The sequence below is a fragment of the Oryctolagus cuniculus genome, chromosome 6 (assembly GCF_964237555.1).
Source record: "Oryctolagus cuniculus chromosome 6, mOryCun1.1, whole genome shotgun sequence".
Classification (NCBI taxonomy): domain Eukaryota; kingdom Metazoa; phylum Chordata; class Mammalia; order Lagomorpha; family Leporidae; genus Oryctolagus; species Oryctolagus cuniculus.
In genome coordinates, this window is record NC_091437.1 from 133,107,455 (window position 1) to 133,115,184 (window position 7,730).

The window sequence follows — 7,730 nt, forward strand, 5'->3', positions numbered from 1 at the left end:
GTTTTCACAAGCAAATTGGAATGCTTGGAGTAGCCATGATACACAGTGCAAAACTATTTCCAGATTAGTCCAGGAGTGAAACCCCAGGTTTACTAGGAGAAAAACTGGGGACCAGTGGAGTACGTGAGAGGTAATCAAAAGGAAAAATGCCCTCTTGAACATGCTGCTCCTGCACACTGGCTCATTCCACTATTCTTACACACCAGGCCACTTAGACTCCAAGAGGCAAATATAATAGCCCATCATGTCAGGTCAATGGGTAGAATTTCAAGGGTCAACAAGCCATGCTCTTAAAGGCTCCAATTACAAACTAGAATACCAGACAGATGCTCAATTGTCTACTAGCTTCTGCAGCACAACTCCATGCTTCTTGGCAGGGGGAGGGGGCTAGTGGTAGAAGACCTGTTCCTTGGCTCGCAGGGAAAGCAGATTAATCCTATCATGACCCCTAGGTCTCTGCTTCAACTGCCCATTAAATGTCTGACTAAATGGCATCCCTGGGTGGGCTGCATAGTTTGAGAAACGCTATGATGAAATCTCTTCCTGCCAGTTTTCAAATAAAATTCTACGTACAGAAGTTTTGTCTTTCTCATTACACCATTGATTTCCTCACTGGATAAGTTCTATTGTTGAAAGGTTGAAAATACCTAACTTAAGCTGTCTCACCTCTGAGCATATAAAACAGTTCAAGCATCGTTTTCTCTAATGATGAGGGCTGTGTTGGACGAGCTATCTAAATATCTGCAGCTACTGACCATCAGCACCGCTTAGTTTTTACAGTTCATCTCCTCCCTGACTCTCTAAGCTAATTACACTCAGAGTCTGGCTCACAAACATCCATAGGCAGGATCTAGATACGTAGGACTACGCAGAGGTCAAATAAAAGACCTATCATCTGGTTGCTTTTTGTTCCCACTCTTAATAGGAATTGTTTAATGCAAGTAGCTATATCTAAAGGGATCCACAATCTCACCTAATTGTGACCAAGGCCTTTGAGACATCTGCCATAACCGTTCCCACTCCACTGTCTCTGGTATGGCAGTTTTGCCACCAAGATCCTTGCATGGTGGAATATGCTGGAGACTCACCACGTGATCTTGATCAAGTTTCTTAGCTGTGGAATCACAATTTTCCTTGTCTGTAAAGTGGAGGTAGTTATGAAGGCTAAATGAGGGAATACATGCAATGTCAGTATTATCTCTAGTACATGGTGCTGAATAAATTTTAGCAGTGATACAATGACAATGAATGACGATGATGATGAGTGATGGTGGTGGTGGTGGTAGTGATGATGATAGTGGACAGGATATGGTTTATTAGATCATGTTGATACTTGTCCCAGGCCCCTGGTTTCCATTTCTATCACTTACACTTTCCTCCAAAGACGATTAGTGACTGTTGGGTATAAAAATATGAAAACCTCAGGATCCATTTGGACAACAAAGTTGCTCTGGAACCAAGAAAACCAAAAGGTCACAAAAAAAGAATCTGATTCTTGCCTTAACAGAATGGCTTTGGCACAGCTTTTGCTGATATTAATTTTGTGATTATTAACAACAAGAATATTAAATCCATGCTATTACCAGCTTAATGTGATTTGGAAGCATTTAAATGAAGAGTGGGCCAATGGCTATAGGATCTTGGTGGGAGCCATAGTTGGGACAAATCATTGGCAGGCACAAGTAGCAGTGTGAGCCACTCAGAAACTTAGGGTACTTTATTTGTAAACTCTTTAGGTTCTCCTAGGAGAACTAGAAGTTGAGGAGAGCTAGAAGTTCAAAAATAGTAAACAAGAAGCAGAAACAGAAAAAAAATTTATCACAGGATGAATTTTCTCCATGACATTCAAGGTAAAAGATAGCCACTAAGGAGCTGTTTTACTCCCATTCCAGTTCTCTCACCCACAAGACCACAAATGAGAGGCTAAATGGATGGCTGGGAACATGAGGTGGGCCTGGCCCGGATCCTTCCTGCCCAACATGACTTATCTGGTCAGGAACCATTTCCTAGAAAGCTGTGGCATGAGTCTGCTCCTTGGCAGCCAGTCTTCCATCCTGTCCTTTCACCCTTTACCTCCTGGTTCCCCAATAGCAGAATGCACCCGTGTGAATCATCAAGCCCACTAGGGTGGGATAGGAGATAATTTGCAATAACTTATTGATGACAATGTCTTTATTTTTTCAAATCAATTGTAATCTACTTCAGCTCTGCACAACTCCTGGGAAATCCAATCATAGTCATTTTTTCATGGACTCCCGCCCTCCATTTCTGCAATTGGGCAAGAGTCAAAGAAGATATAATTAATGTGAGCAGCAAGTCCAATTGCACCTGCTGATTCTGAGGTTTCTGATGGAACAAACCAGCATTCTAGTGTCTGGTATTAGGCATGGGAAAAGTTAATTCAACAAACAGAAAGCACCAAAAGAAGTCTGCTTCCACTTAGCAGGGATAGCAGTAAACTTTCTCCTTTTGCCTAGGCATATGACAACTCTCCAAGTCTGATCCATAATTGAATTCTTAGGAGACTTGACTGTTTTAGCATCTAGGCTGGTTAATTTCATGTTTCAACTTGACCACAGGATGCCCAGGTAGCTGGTTAAGCATCATTTCGGTGTGTGTCTGTGAGATTGTTTCAGGAAGACAGTAGCATTTGAAATGGTGAATTAGGTAAAGCAGATGGTGCTCCCCAGTATGGATTGCCATCTTCCAAGTTTGTTGAGGATATAAACAAACAAAAGGGTAGAGGAAATTAGAATTAACTGCCTGCCTCACTAGCTGAAGCATTAATATGCTGTTATCCTCAGCGCTTCTGGTTCTCATGCCATCCTATCTTGACTGAATCTATCATTAGCTCTCTCTCAGGCATTTGAACTACCTGTAGTTTTCCTGTGTCTCTGACTTGCAGAGATCAAATCACGGGCCTTCTAAGCCTCTATAATTACTTGAATCAATATCTTATCATAGATCTTCCTATATTGATGGATAGGAATGAAGATCTATCTACTCATACTTAGACCTATATATGAAGGGGCTCAAAAAGTTCATAGAAAATAAATGCTATGAAGAAAATTATGCATGGATTTTAAAATTTTAATTTCATTTCCATGAGCTTTTAAAGTCCCCAGGTGAGTGTATATATTTTCCATTGATTCTGTTTCTCTGCAGAGAAACTAACACACTAATCCACAATGTTTAACACCATTTTGATATGATCTAGGTATTACTGATGTCTTGGTAGGACAGAAGGTGTGAAGCAAATCCAAAAAAAATTAAGTGGGGGTTAGAATTGTGGCATAGTAGGTAAAGTCAGAGCGTGCAACTCCAATGTCCCATGTGGGTGCCAGTTTGTGTCCTGGCTGCTCCGCTTTCTATCCAGATCCCTGCTAATGGCCTAGGAAAAGCAGCAGAAGGTGACTCAAGTACATTGGGACCCCGCCACTGACATGGGAAACCCAGGTAAAGCCCCTGATCCTGGCTTTGGCCTGGCCCAGCACTGGCTATTGCAGCCATCTGAGGAGTAAACCAGTGAACCAGTGGATGGGAGCTCGCTCGCGCTCTCTCTCTCTCTCTCTCTCTGGTTCTGTCTCATCCTCTATATATAACTCTAACTTTAAAAAAAAATTTTTTTTTGACAGGCAGAGTGGACCATGAGAGAGAGAGAGACAGACAGAAAGGTCTTCCTTTTGCCATTGGTTCACCCTCCAATGGCCGCCGCGGCTGGTGCGCTGCGGCCGGCGCACCGCACTGATCCGAAGGCAGGAGCCAGGTGCTTTTCCTGGTCTCCCATGGGGTGCAGGGCCCAAGTACTTGGGCCATCCTCCACTGCACTCCCGGGCCACAGCAGAGAGCTGGCCTGCAGGAGGGGCAACCGGGACAGAATCCGGTATGCAGGCGCCGCAAGGCGGAGGATTAGCCTAGTGAGCTGCGGCGCTGGCCAAAATAAAATTTTTTAAAGTAGAGATTTTCTATCTTTAAGTGGGGATCTAGTAGTGTGATGTATATGGGTATATTTTCTCTAAAGTGAAACAAAAGACTCAACAATAAGAGAAAGAGAGAAAGAAGGAAGGGAGGGAGGGAGGGAGGGAAGGAGGGAGAGAGGATGAGAAGGGGTGGATGGAAGAGAAGAGGAGGGAAGAAGGAAAGGAGGCATCTGTGAACTGTATTGAATCCGTTCTCTTTGTAGTAATATCACATTAACACAAGACTTGATGAGAACAGTGTTGTAACAAATCATGTAGTATTTCTCACAATTATCTGATGTGTAAAGAAATTATTTTTAAAAATAAAAATATTATAGCTAGCATCTGCTTGTTAAAAATTAATGACATAACTTGTTAGACCTCTTCAGAATTTTAAAGCAACATATAACTTATTTGGGTTTACTATTTTGAGTCACTTATTATGTAGCCCAAAAGAGTGCTGGTTTTGAGTACAAACTGGAAGTATAATTGAGCAGGGATCTGAAAGCATACATTTTTAAACAGATGGCTTACATTTCCACTGAAAACACAATTTTTTTATTTTTATAGAAAACTTATTTAATAAATATAAATTTCAAAAGTACAAGTTTTGGATTATAGCGGTTCTTCCTCCCATAACCACGTTCCCACCCGCAAACCATCCCATCTCCTACTCCCTCTCCCACCCCATTCTTCATTAAGATTCATTTTTTTAAAGGGAAAGAGTTTATTGGGGGAAACCTAACAGACTGGAAGGAAGGGGCAAAGAAGAAAAAAGAGGGAGAAGGAGAGCATAACAGGGCGGGGGGGGGGGGTCAGGAGACAGAGAGAAAGAGAGAGACACATGTTCAGGAGCAGGTCCTTTTGAAACTTCGCGGGGTGGGGGGCAGGCAAGGAAGCAGGAGCAGTGAATCCCATTAGGATGGGGGTGGGGCTGACATTGGTGGGTGGGCCATGTGGATGCCTGGCTTCCAGCAATGGGGGTTGGGGCTAGAGCCTAGGATAGTGTCAGGGTGTAGATCGTGCCATAGATAAGACTGTGCCATTTTGCTAACATTCCCCCCTTTTGTTTTTTATAAAGCAGCAGTTGTATGGGGATTACATTAGTTCCAAAAGTCCAGGAGGGGTAGAGGGACGATGATCTGTCTTTAGAGCTACTTTCTGCCGACATGGGGCGATAAGGTACTCTTCACTGCATGGGGTGATGTCTCAAGCCACTGTCTCCTGGGTGGGGAGCCAAGTATATCCTGGTAGCAGCATTTGGCTGACCGCCTGGTTGCTGAAGGCCTTGGTTCATTCCATTATCAACTGTTATAAACTCTTAAACAGACACTGTAGTATAAAAGGGTAAGAATCACAACCAATGACCCTAAGAGTGGCATTAACCAGGTAATGAGAGGATTTCATAGAGGAGAGGAAATGAGGGGGGGGTCTCTGGACCCTTGTGAGAACTGTTTGGGATCAGCTTTAAACCACATCCATCAACCAAGACCAGGAGAAAAGCCACTCATCTTTTGCAGGTAGAGGGGTTTGTCTGTAGAGAAATTCTGAAAATCATACAACATTAAGTGGGGGAGAGGACCATCAGAACACACAGGTTGGGAGTAGAGCCATTGATGTTAGAGTAGAGGCTATGATTACAAAGAAATGAGACCCAAGTGGGCTAGACAGGGTCTAGAACGAAGGACAGAGTCATTATTAAAGGACCTAAGCCAAATAGAAACTGCCAGAAGGAGCCTGATAATAATCAGGTGGGCTTTAAGGCCTTCTCATTTATGAGGCCCAGACCTATATATGGCTTTCACATGGGGTACATCCTAAGGGAAGTGTGAACCTCCTTGGAGAAGGCACCCTGTTGACTTCCATTACCTAGTTGGCCTGGGAGGAGAGCTGGCCAGGTAAAGGCAGGGTGGCATCTGTAACAAGAAATTTACAGTTCTGCCTGCAATGTTGCTGACCCTACTTGGCCATCCCCTCTGCAGAAGTGGTTACTTTGGAAGCTGGGCCGAGTGAAGGGCTTTTCAGCTTGCAGCCAGCAAGATCTGTGGCTCTGACCTGAAGTCCTTCAACTCCAGGGCAGGTCCATTTCCAGTGATCCAACTCTTGGCTGGCAGAGCTGCCAGGGCTCTTCATAAGCTGACTTCTGCTGAAGCCCTGGATTTCCACGTCAAAAACCAATGCACTGGACTGGTCTGTTGGGTCTCCTTGATGGCAGATCACTGTACAGAACAGCTTTAATAGGCCTGCCACCTATCATTAAGATTCATTTTTAAGGCCGGCACCGCAGCTCACTAGGCTAATCCTCCGCCTTGCGGCGCTGGCACACCGGGTTCTAGTCCCTGTTGGGGCGCCGGATTCTGTCCCGGTTGCCCCTCTTCCATTCCAGCTCTCTGCTGTGGCCAGGGAGTGCAGTGGAGGATGGCCCAAGTCCTGGGCCCTGCACCCCATGGGAGACCAGGAGAAGCACCTGGCTCCTGGCTTCAGATCAGCATGGTGCACCAGCCGCAGCACACCAGCTGTGGCAGCCATTGGAGGGTGAACCAATGGCAAAAGGAAGACCTTTCTGTCTGTCTCTCTCTCTCTCTCACTGTCCACTCTGCCTGTCAAAAAAAATATTCATTTTTAATTATCTCTAGATACAGAAGATCAACGGTTTGTACCCTCACAGACACACAAAGTATAAAGTACTGTTTGAAGACTAGTTTTATAACATTGCTATCTTTATATAGACTCATGGGGTGTTCTTTATGACATAAGACAAACCAGGAAAAAGATTTGAGCCTGTTTTAAATAGTGTTCATAATATGCTGGCATCTTCTTGATGAGCAGGAGTAACTTTGACTGAGACTTAGAAATATCTATCTTTGTAGTAGGCAGAATCTTCCTAATGTGTGTCTCTTTGCACAATTTAGGTCAGTAATTTGGAAAAATAATTGTAATAACTGATAGAAAAATCTAGAATTTCTGAGATTTTAAAATTTGTCAAACACTGAAAAATCCTCAATCATGAGTACATAGGGAAATAAAAACTAAAACTAGTATTAAATACTTTATAATTTAAAACATTGGACATATTGAGAATTAAAGTGTTTCTTTTTTGGTAAACAAACAAAAATTTACCAAAAGTAGCTTGAATTTCTTTATTATTACATAATTTACCATTTAGAGAGAGTATCTTTTCTACACCTTCCTGAATTATACCCTATTCTAAATTTGGGGGAATTTCAAACACTTTATCCTTTGCACTTTCAGTACCATGAAACTTCCTTCAGATTTCCCTTAATGTATTTCTTGTTGGTCAACATCCCTTCCTCTGGAATAGCTTCATCTATGTCCACCATTGCTTTCCACATTTACGTCAATAAGTGTTCTTTCACTAAGTTTCTCTGGCTGCACATCTCCAGTTGAAAGTGTCAATATTCCTAAGAATGGCTATTTTTCTACAACTCTGTGTTCATTTGATTTTAAGTTTCACTTGCAGTGTTGTCACTTTTAACCTGTTTGCTGCAATTCCACCTTTGTGGGCCAATTCCATATTTAAATGATCAATTTTTCTGAAAGTCACATGGATTTATCCCTGGGTGACAAGGAGGCAATAAAATGATACTTTTTGCTGAGTAACCAATAAGCAATGACCAATCCCTGTTAGACTTCAAAAGAAATTACATGACTGATCATTGATCATTATGTGAGTCTGCTGTTAGTAAGGTAATTTGTAGATTAACAACCTTACAGTAAAGTATGCTTTGTGCAATCCCTCTCCATGAGTAT